Raw genomic sequence first — 12,154 nt, 5'->3', positions numbered from 1 at the left:
GCAGCTTATTGGACGCCGAGCGGTTATAATTATATTTATATGTATATGTAGTGCACGAGAGCAAACAGGTAAAGTGGCGACGTTTCAGTTTGGCGGTCGATGGAAATGATTGTCCATAATTCTAGGCGTGGGCCACGCTCCAATAACGCTGCGTATATATCGAGAATAACTAATAAACTATTTGGCGATCTGATATTCGGAGATCGTGAACCTTAATTAAATCACCGAGGCATTTCCATGAAAGTAGCTTTAGAACGAAGGTATGGAATGTTGAAATTGATATTCTCGGATATTTTCGTCCACCCGTTATTAATGTTCCGCAGAAAACTGTAAAAAACACATTTCCTCTTGTAAATATATCTAGAAAGCTGCTTTGAGTCACTGTTTTATACGCATTTCTATGACTTATTTATACAAATTCTCATATTTAATGTATCTATATTGAAAAAAACACCAACTGTCTCTGAAAAAGATAATATCAATCAATTTTTTTAGCTTATTTCTTCGTAAGCCAAAAAATTGATAGGCCTAGCAATTTAGAATTTACATTTTCTTCACTGTAATGCATTGAAATCTTATATTTTAAACAAAGAAGTGGTGTAGAATGTTTTTAAAAAATAATAAACTATTCGATATTCGATGTTGTCTCTCTTATTCTATTATTATGCATCTTTTCCGCGCTAAGTAAGCTGTACGTGACAATGGTTTGGCAAACAATGGCACGTACTGGCCCGTGTCTATGATTCACAGGTGCAGAGCTTCCGCATTACTCTGATATTCCCCAACGCTTCGAGAAGAAGTCGTAAGGAAACGACCTCCGAAACGGTGCAACTTTCGCCGGCAGGATTTTCCTAACCGGAACGAAAAATCAACCAAAACCGCACCGTGCCGCGAAGTAGAATCACTTCCCAAAGCTGTTTTTGCGCCGCCGATGCATTACACGTGTCGCCTACTTGAAATTCTTCCGTGGCGCCTTCCGCCGGAGCTACGGCACGAAAATTGAAGAGCAACCCGCGAGGAACTCGAACGCGCAACTCGCAGGAAAAAAAAAGGAAAAGGAAGCGCGCGTTTTATTTCGCCATCGAGCTCTACCCGAAATTTTCGCGGCTAACTCGAGACAACTACTTCGATGCTCTTCCGGGTTTCTCGAAGGATCTAAGTAGCCGAAGAGTGGCAAAGTGCATCACTCTCTCTCTCTCTTCGCTTCTCTCAATCTCGAGTTATCCTTCGCGTGAAAGAGAATTACTCGCCCTACTTCTTTCACTTTAGCCATTTTTATCTCTTCAGAAACAACGTACAACGTGAGTTTATTTTACTTGAAGAACTATGTTCTTGCGTTCTTGTCGCAAAGTGATGTTTAATACACTTCCAGGAAATATATTCTTCAATATTATCACATTTTATGTTACATCTTGAATCCTTGCAAATCTAATCGATAAATATGAATTAACAGTAAACCTTTTAATTTCTACATAAATATCTATCCTTTAAATATAATCGACAAAAAAGCTAAATATATAACCGAAGAATTCTGAATTCCTCAATATTTTTATACAAACTTTTATTTCAAGCTGGCAGAAACGTTTCGCTCGCGTAGATACCGGTTTCAAGCCACGTTGTGCAGAGAAAACAGGCGCGGCGAGTAAAGAGAGGCGGGACTATCGTTATCTCTCGAAGATATTTCGCGGGGTTGATGGGGCATGCCTCGCTAGTTTCACTAGCGGCACTGTAACTCGGCCGGCGACGACGCCGGAAGGCCCGTTCGCATATTTCCGTATTCCGCTGGCAATTTTACGTCCAACTTGTGCACGGCACGCTCGCTGGTTCCATGACGCAATTTCACAAGGGCGGGTTCAAGGACTCGCTCGAAGGCTTCCTCCTTCCGGCGCGACCAAACGACGACCGCCGAAATTCTCGCTCGACCGTGCGGAATTTTGATAATATTCCTGAGTGCGCGATTATTTCGAGAGCGTGGAAACGATGTGCCCGGCAACGATATTAATCTTGAACTCAGTAATGCATCCTATAAAATATATCTTTAATTTTAATCTGTATCTCTTGTGAACTGTAATTGATATTAGAAACTAGTTTGTAATTAATAGATTAATTAATTTATGATCTATGACAAAAAGTAATGATAACAATCGGAAGTTATAACTTAAACAGATCTCGTAGTAGTTTTCAAAATATTTTTTTACGTTCTTGAGAACTTAAGAAAGATAAATTAAACAGATATTAATTAACGAGATAAAAAACTTGATTAAATTTCAGTCAATTAAAAAATTATATCTAATTTTTGACATGAGAAATTTACATTTTGCATTTAGATGATTTTTCTCGCAAAAGTTCCTCGCATGATCTATGGCTGCAAGGATATTCGATAATTTTGTAGGACATCAAATATATATTCAAAAATTCGATTGAATGCTCAAGTTCTTTCGTTCACAAGGATGACGATGCTGAGACGGGAGGGGTGGGGGGGGGGGGTGAGTCACGTCGTCGATATTAAAAATGACGAAGCACCGAACTTTGACGCGGTCTCTCGCTCTATCGCGATCTATCGCCATAAGAGACTTGGAGACTCCCCAGAAGAGACTTTTCCCGCGCGTTTGTTATCGGTCGCATGAGTGATAGATCCCCCGGCTTGCTTTTCAGGCTCTTACGTCATCCGCTCCATTAACGGCTCACTTCCAGTCGGAGAGCGGCGCAATAAAGTGAGAAAGACGTCGGCGAATTGGACTGATTCGTTTCCGACGCGATTAACGTGGAAACTCCCGCGTGACTCCGCAGGCCGCCTTCGCAGCGTCCCATTGTGAAGAAATTCGCCCGCAGTCGAAGTAACTCGAGCTCGAGCAGCTGCGGAAGAAGTCGGTAAAAAATCTCGCAGGATCGGCGCGGAATATACGATGATCCGAATCGACAATTAAAATTTCCGTAAGCGATTCTTATAAACGCCCCGGATGCGGGATCACCGCTGATTCCAACGGTAGGCGTCGGAAGCACGCTCTATCGCAAAAACGCTAAATGGGGCAAATGGGTCGACTGCTAAGAGACGAAGTTCCTTCGACAGTGACCAACGTTCCCGTCGGCCGTAGAACCGTGCATCACTCGCGACGTCGGCGAAATCCTCGATCCCCATCGTCGACCTTGGGCGCTTCTCGTGAAATCCCCTAAATCCATCCGGTAGCTTTTCGGAAGCGATAGCGCCGTCGCGTTTCCGCTCGCGTTTCGACGCGCCGCGGGTAATCCCGATGGGAGATACTCGTCGCGGCAGCTGCGCGCGAGCGGGCAGGTAAAAAGACGAGAAAATGGATGAGAGTGGCGGCGATGGTGGTGCAGGAGGCGGCGTTCGCGGAGGTGGGAAGCGGCGTGGAACGGGTAGCACAATGCAGCGCAATTTATTAATACTCTGGGACTCGTAGCGCCCTCAGGAGCAAACGGTGAAATAGATATGCCAGCCGAACGAGTGAACGAGCAAGCGAGGAGGGGGGGGGGGGGGGCAGGACCTGTTACAGGCCTGAACAGAAGTGTCAGGGCGGAGTGTCCTGTTTAAAACGTACGGCGCAATCTGCGAGAAAATTGCGGTATAATATAGCGTGAAAAAACGCCAATTGTGCCGCAAAATAAAACGTTAGTTCTTATTAATCTGTGATGCATTTTCTCTTTAACGGAATTCTAATTTGGAGATCAGTTGCAAAAATGCTTGAAGTGAAATGCGATAAAACATATAAAACAGACTATGAATTATATTAACAAATTTAATCAGCTTTCAACTTTAACAAAATTATAGTTTAAAGGTCTCGATATTTTAGAAAAAATTGATATAAAATAAAAGATGTATCATTAATAATCGATATAACAGGAACGAGACGCGTTACGAATATTTATGCGCGCATTTTATTTTTAAAGGCTGATCTATGCCACCTTACGTAACCAATTTTTGTAACAATTTTACAAACGTGTGCGGGCAAAGAAATCTGACGGTAGACGTTATAACTGCAGTGAACTTAATTGTAACATCAAGATGATTTCTTCCGGCGAGCTGAACGCCCTTTGATGGCGTACTTAAATCCACTTTATTTATCGAGCCGCCCCCGCAGGATTCAGTACGCCATGACGCGGAGTCATAAGATCCAAAGAAGAGATAGAGCGGACGATTTATCATCCCGTGTCTGCAACAAGCTTGCGTTAAGGTGCATGCACACTGAGCCAGTTGTTTTAACATGTTGAAGACACGTGAGACTGATCATTTAAACTAACTATTAGCTATCGATATTTATTATACTTTAATCGTAGTGTACGATCGCTTTCATTTTAAAGCTAGAACACTTTGAGACATTGAAAACATTTAAAATATCTTGGAAATATTAACATTGCTAAAAGTATTTACTATAAAATAATGGCGTAAAAACGGAATTGCATAAATATATACTTAATATTATTAGTCTCTGAACGCTTCCAATGGTGCTTTAAACTTAAAGCAAACATGTCTGTCGAATTCTTCATCAATTGTTAACGAATTCCCTTTGCAGCTGCTCGACCAATTGTTAGCCAAATAGCAGCATTTCCGCGCTGAAAAGGAGAGAGAACATAAAGGCGATCCTCGGAAATGCATTGCCATTAAAGAACCAATAGTCGAACGGTCTTCTGTGCGTTTGATATCTAACACGTTTGCGCAACGGCAGCTTATTCTCCGCTCCGCTTTGCACAGTTTTGTACGCGCCTTTAGACCGCGCGTGTACTTCCGCCATACTTCCGGTTCGTTTCGTGGTGGTAAACTACCGAGGCACGGACATGTATTGCAACACGGTGAGGAGGAAAACCGCGGCGGTGGTACAGGCATTCTGAACAACGCCAGATAACGGGCAAAGGGCTGGCGGGGTAGTTCGAGAGGGCCATTAAATCAAACCACTGAAAAATGTCTTACGGTGACCTGCAGGTTATCGCCGGATATAAACGCGGAAAATGGTGAGTTCGCGACATACGCGCGTATTCTCAGCGGGTGCATAGAGACATGCAGGCTGTCATCGCGCGCGCGACCAAGTTAGGATTTAACATGGCGGAAAGATATATATAGACACAAGTTGAAAAAGTCACTCTGTCGATCGCGTTAGCTTGTTAATGAAAAGCGCTTCTGATAAATAATAATTATACATTCAGCAGTCTCGAATATGGCAAATAACAAAGAGATTTTTGTTTATAAATCAAGAATCACTGTATGTATTTCGGATGACAAAAACTGCGACCTCCATGTTTATATTTGGAATCGGCCAATCAGCTCATTTATTTACATTATCTACATTCGGCGAGAACTTGATAACCATTTCTATAATTAAAAATATCAAAACCGCAATCTCCATTCGTTCGATAAAAAAAAAAAAGACTGCTCCACTTTTTTCTTTTTTTTCTTTTAACCGAGGATTTGTCCTACCGCGAGGTCCCGTCGCGACGCGGACACGAGCGGGAATCACTAGCAACGGCGGGCGATGGAATATCGCGTAAATTGCACCGCAGGCGCATTCGCGGCGCGTGCGACGACCCGCTCATGTCGTTTCGTTCGCGGAAGGATATTCCGTGCGCCACAAAATCCTCGATCGCGAACCGGCTTTCGTTACGTAATGCCGACCACGTACCGCCGATATCGTTGCTAGAATCCCCTATTCAACGCCGCCGTCGTCAACGCCGTCGCTGTATGTGTGTTACGGCGAGCATGGAGTGGCGCAGATAAAGTCATTCTTCATATTCAACGAAAACCGGCTTAAGTATTTAATAATGTTAAGCCGGGCGATCAATGCAATTTCTAAATGACCTTACAGCGATAAGACTCCATTGTTATTTTAGTTAACCATAAATATTTACGAATGCCAAGTCGCGAAAAGAAACCTTATCGGCAACTTTTTAGCGATGCTGAATTAACTGCATCTTTTATCAACAATATTTTAAGCTTTGGACACAGAAGTGCATAAGTCATATTGCTATGTGTCGTTTACCAAAGCGACTCTTAAACATTTCACAGTGGCGGAATTAGATGAGACAGCTCGATATTTGTGCAAAATTTAACGATAGTATTTTTAAGCGCGTTATTCGACGCGTTAATAATATGCCAAGAATATAGATGGTGAAAAGCGAATAAAACATTATGAGAAAAAAAGTATTCGTTATAAAAAAAATAACAAAATCCAAGTATATCGCAGGCATTGACGTCGCTTTTCTGCAATGCTGATTGATTGCCAATCCTGTATAAATCACGCACGTAAATTTGGTTCGCTGATGAGTTCAATATTGACAGCTTGGCATTTAGCGGCAAAAGGGACATCAAAAAATTGTTCATCGGCGGCGCGAGTAAAATGGAAAGGATGAAAGGGAAACATAAAATAGAGCATGAAATGTATAAAATAGCTGCTGCTGCATATTTCACGTCTAAAACGCGCGTGTAATTTTCAAAATCAAATGAAAGCCTTTGCAGCTCTTTGATTTTTTTTTGTTTTTACACCTACAATTTTTGTATACAGAGCATATGTCCGGTGCTTAGCTACATAAAATTACAGCACGCTCGTTCTGTCAGTCGATCGTGCAAAAACATTTTCAGAAACCGAAGTGTGGTTTCGATGGGCGGGGAAGAGATTACCCATAAAAAAAACATTCTCGGTGCCGATCGACAAAGTGGCGAAAAATAAATATCGTTTACCGCGGTGTGAGAAACGATATTTATCCCACTCGTCGCAAACATCCCTCCTTCCGTTTTTCCCTCTCGGTTTTGCACCGTCTGTTTTCCTCCTATTTATCGACAACAAATCTGCGCGCGTGTTGCACGTAAAGCAAGTGCAAATCAGAAATTTTGTAAATAAACTCACGCAGGAAGCGAAGAATTAGATTCTCGCTTAAAAGAAACATTAATGCTTTAAAAAATTTACAATTTAAAACTGCTGCAAAATTAACAAGAAATAAAGACAATTGGTTAAAGTTAGGGCTTAAGTATGCTATTTTAAACAGAAGGCGCTCGTGACATTCAATTCGGGTTCATTAGCGTGAAGGAAATGGGAAAATTACTACGGCAAACGCGTTAAACTCTAGTTCGAAGTCGGAGCGCAAAACACGTGAAAGAGGTGGAGCGCGCAATACCATTGTCGTTGAAGTAATGCCGACGACGTCGACCGTTCATCCCGTCCCGTTTTCCGTCGCACTACCCATAGCGACGGAGGAAACGATCGGAATTATCCGGAAGCGCGACGGTTTGGAAACACGTCGCGCGGAAGTGCTGACGTTAAGGAAACAATATCGCAGGCGTGAATCAGATCCATAAAAGATCCGGCATAAGGAAATCAGCTGTCTGTCGTCCTTAAATCGCGCCGAGCGTTGCAAAAATGTTAATGCATATGCGATATTTTCGAAAGTAAATAGAAAAACTTTTAATAAATTTTTTTTTTTCAGCCACCACAGATTTTAAATCGACCCTTAATTTAAAATGTTTGCACAATTTATCGTAAATTAAAAAAAAAAAGAAAAAAGAGAGTTAATTCAATCAGATACTCCACTGGCCGTGGCGGAAACAATAAAGATAAAAAAAAATCGTTAACCATTTATTGCGACCGCGGGTCATAAAATCCGCGGTTTCGACAAAGCGAGGGCACGCGTTATCGCGCGATCCATCCAGGTAGATAGAGCAGATACTCGCGCACCGAAATTTCTCTTTGCACGCCGATCGAATCCAATTTCCGACGCATTAGTCTCGATTGGTACTGCCATTTCCGCCGGAAGGCGATGTAGCATAATTAAATCGATCACGGGCGCCTTCTCTGTTTATAATTAAGCGTAGACGTTGCATTATTGACATTGCGCAATTAATTGGCCGATAATGATTACGGTAGCCGGTGTGCCGTCGTAGCTGCGCGGCACCTGGCCCTTTCGGCATTGTCGGTCGCGGCGCAATACCGCGGAGCGGTGAAATTTTCATACCGCGCTTCGCGCGCAACACATGCACCCGGATCCGCCTGGTAATGGGTAATGGGTTAATGCATTTTTACCGAGACTCGCTAAGGGGACATTATAGCGCAGTGTAACGCGTAAAAAATTAAATTCCCCCGGCCGAGAAGCGCCGCTGCGAGAAATAGTGCCTTCTCGTTAACTGGATCGCGCGCCGCTGTGACGCGCGCAAATGTAACGGGATCGTAAAAGCGGCTACTTTTCTGCAGAAATTTAAAGCACGCTGCGAGCGGAGGCCGGGTTACGTCACTCCGTAAGTTGGCACTCGTAAAAAGTATTACGGTTTTCCTTTTATCAAAAAAGCCAGTTCCCTTTATGCGTTATATTAATTATTGCGTTGCGCGTGACGTCGGTCGCGCAACTAAAACAATGTTAATGTGCAGCTAAAATATTCATGCAACGAATACTATCAACAATGGAACGATATCGATGTATTCCTCGCATTATCCGCTATTGAATACGATATTCCGCCGCAATTTTCGAATTGAAGCATCGATCGGTCATTTGGATACCAGAATATCCACGCTGCTTTGATGCGGCAGCACGACGCACATAAATTTGACGACTAACTGGCCCTATTTTTGTTGCGTGCTCAGATCAGATTGCGACAGGTTTGCATTCCGAGTGAAAAAGGTAGTACGATTAAGAGGTACCTCCAAAACTATTTCGTTATTGTCATCATATCGAACTGTCATCATTTCTACCGCAATCCGATGTGATCGATGTAATATGCTATACATAGAGTTGAATAGACAAGCAAAAGAGAATCAGATGCAATTAAAATCGGAATTGGTTCTGTCTAGTTCCTATGCAAAATGATTCGATGGTATATTTCTACTCATGTTATGATTAAAATATCGAGAAACCCTCAAAATTCTAAAATAGGTATGAAAAGTCATATATTAAAAACACAATTTTCAGTATTAATTCCTAGTTATTATTAATTAATTTATATAAAAAGTTTTCTGGCGTTTTAATAAATTAAAATATCGAGAAATCCTGAAAATTATTCAATAGGTATGAAAAGTCATATATTAAAAAGACAATTTTCAGTATTAATTACTAGTTATTATTAATTAATTTATATGAAAAGTTTTCTGGCGTTTTAATAAATTTAAAAAATATCTCTATATGATGGAAAATATGTTGTACAGTTATACGTGTTATGAAAACATAAATAAAAAGAGAATAGAGCTATTACTAAGCATAGGAGTACCAGAAAATTCATTTTACGACGAATGCAAAAAATATAAAAGTATGGAGAATTTTCTGGCATTTACGTTGCCCATTTCGCATTTTCAGTCCACAATTAACTGTAATTAATCTTGCACGTTCGCATTTTTATATTTATCAGCGTAAATTCCAAGTGTTACACGGCCCCAAAATAAATAAAGGAAAACATATATGGAAATAAAATTTCCCTGAGAAGACTCAAATATAAAGCTGTTGTTTCAAACAATCTAAATTTGCGCGCACGCACGTTTACGTTACGTTTTAATCTCAGGATGGCCCTTTTATCTGCTATTTTCACTCAAAATACAATACAACGAAACAATAAAAAAACAATTTCTCAAATAAAGGCTACGAAAACGTCGAAGACATAAGCATATAAAGTAAGATAGATGTGAAGCGTAATAAATGGAAAATTTGTAGCGTAATGATAAACGGAAAATTGAAGCGTAACGCCGCTGCCATAAACGGAAAATCCAAAATACCAACGATCCCTGCCCTCGAAAAGCAGGATAATGTCTGTCATGCTTGCATATCCTCCCCCCCCCCCTCGTTTGTCGGCAAATAAGCCGATTCTCGTTACGGATCGACGAAACTCAAAGCGCGAAGCAGGAGAGATCGGATAAGCGTTCGTTCCAGCGGGGAAGAAACGTTTAACGGCGAGACGGAGATGAGACAGCGCCTCCCTTTTTGAATGAAGGGGTGAGAGGAATAGAGAGCAGCGGAGCAGCAAGGAGACAGAAGAAAGGAAGGAAATTGCGGTTCAGGAATTCGAGCTTCTATGCGCGAGATTCCGCGTTACTTTCGGTAATGCTCGGCTGTTTCTCGCACGCTGCACCCGGCGAGATCGACGAAATCGGAGGAAGATACCAAACCCCGATGCGAATGGTGCTCCGCATTTTCTTCCAAATCTTGGAAGATGCCATTATGCCGCAAACCTCCCCGCATTTCTAATTACGGCACGATAAAGTATTGCGTCTGAGCTATACGGTATGTAACTACTTATTTACTATTACTGTCTATTGAGACGAATTATACATATATTTTCGGCATCAACCATCTTTAATTTTAATAATATCAATCATAATTCAGTTTAGTAAAATTAATAAAAATGTTAACAATCATATCATCTATATGTAAATAAAAAATTAGACAAATCCCCCAAAAAATTGGAACATTAATGACAGTAATTATTATTTCACGTATTTCGTTTCAAGAACTGTAATCAGTGACTCTTATAATTTTATTTAAATTAAGCAATGTATCATGACAAAAATGTGTTCTACATAATTCAACTTGAGAAATAAAAAGTAAAAATATATATTCTCTCGTAAAGAATGTTAATTTTATTTATAAACTCCATAGATAAATTTTTCCTTGAATTATTGTATAAATAGATCACTTCAGAGCTAAATTTTTTATTCCGCAAATAACTTGCCATTTTTCATAAATATTTATATGAGACTTATATTTTCTACACACATAATACTTTCTCCATGAACGATATATTCCTTTTTTTTTTTAAATCATTCCATATACTTTTCATTTCGCATTACGATTGCAACGTGCAGTGCGCAAGCGAGTGGAGCAACAAGAGGTCCGACGCGTTAATGTCGGGGATGCGTCCCAAGCACCTTATGCGCGTGATTCTTTTACGGTCCTGCCAGACGACGACGTCTCTCTAACGATTCGTCTTTCTTGTCACAGATTCAACACTCTTTCTTGCCGCGCGAGAAATCAAGAGCCACGAGGAACGGCGACTAATGACCGGAAAAACATCCCTTGCGATCTTCATCGCGCCTCGCCACACGGTTTTTCTCACTGGTTATTTTATTTTATTTCTTTTTACCATTATTATTTTCGCTGAATACTCTGAATACGATCTGCCGTCTAAAGACGTGGCTAGTGTTCGTGGGTTAAACGTCTCACGAGACCGCGACACGGAAAATTTCGCGTGAACGACTAACGAGCCCGAGTTCGTTATACAGGGTGTCCCGAGAGATCGCGAATGTTTTTTTTTAGAATGAAACTAGAACACCTTTTGACATTAAAAAACCCAACAATTATCGAATAAATGATTGTTAAAGCAATGATAGAAATTGAGATTGACGAATACACGTACAATATGAGACCTTTATGAAATTTCTCATTCCTCTCTTTTATTCTCCACTTAATTTCACGTGAACTTTAATGGAAATTTAAATGAAGATTGAGATATTAACATATTTCGTACGGCGCATCAAGAAAATATTTCGCGTGCGGCTAAAGTTTTGGTTGAGAGTTAAATTTATGTTCGTTGAGAGATATGTACTAGAAAATTGCGCGACAGAACACCATGTAGACCGACGAGGCCGATTGCCGAGAGATTTTACAGCGCGCGCGAATGCGCCGGATTGGATTTTTTCCCGCGATGTTTAATTTCTCCGGCCAGAGGCGGGGTGGAAACGAATTACGGCCACAGCAGGGCAAGCGGAATTGCAGCTTGACACGCGAATTTCCGCCTGCGTCGACGATTGCCACAAGTCACACCGGTATGTGTAAATTTCACTCCATTGATATGTTTACTCATTCGAGGCTCAAAGAAATAAATATAATCGTCGTTGATATTTTTAGAGAACTTTTTTCACATCGCTCGTGTACAAAAGAAGAACAACAGTTAAAAAGAACAATTCAAATTACTTGGCTAATAATTATAGCTTTTTTAAGCACACATAAAAAAATCCTAGTTTATCAAAAAATGCTGGACACCAAAAGGAAAATGTCGAAGCGTAAAACACATTGCCGAGCATTCAATCATCTCGACTGGATGTACGTCCGAAATATTATTTTGTCTGCCGCGATCAGGAAGTCTCCGAAGAGAGTCTTATTATGTCGGAAAATTGAAGGACGCGGATTCGCCTCGAAGAAACAACGCGGTGCACAACCACAAGCACGGAAGGGT

General features: G+C 41.0%; 1 protein-coding gene across 5 annotated transcripts in view; it reads right to left on the bottom strand.

Moving 5' to 3' along the window:
- Positions 1-12,154, bottom strand: part of Fur2 (furin-like protease 2) — a 324,827-nt gene that overhangs the window by 22,585 nt on the left and 290,088 nt on the right. The window lies entirely within an intron of this gene.

Source organism: Linepithema humile, chromosome 6 (genome assembly GCF_040581485.1).
Source record: "Linepithema humile isolate Giens D197 chromosome 6, Lhum_UNIL_v1.0, whole genome shotgun sequence".
NCBI lineage: Eukaryota > Metazoa > Arthropoda > Insecta > Hymenoptera > Formicidae > Linepithema > Linepithema humile.
The sequence above is the reverse complement of the archived record's forward strand: the minus strand, read 5'-3'. Positions and strand labels throughout refer to the sequence as shown.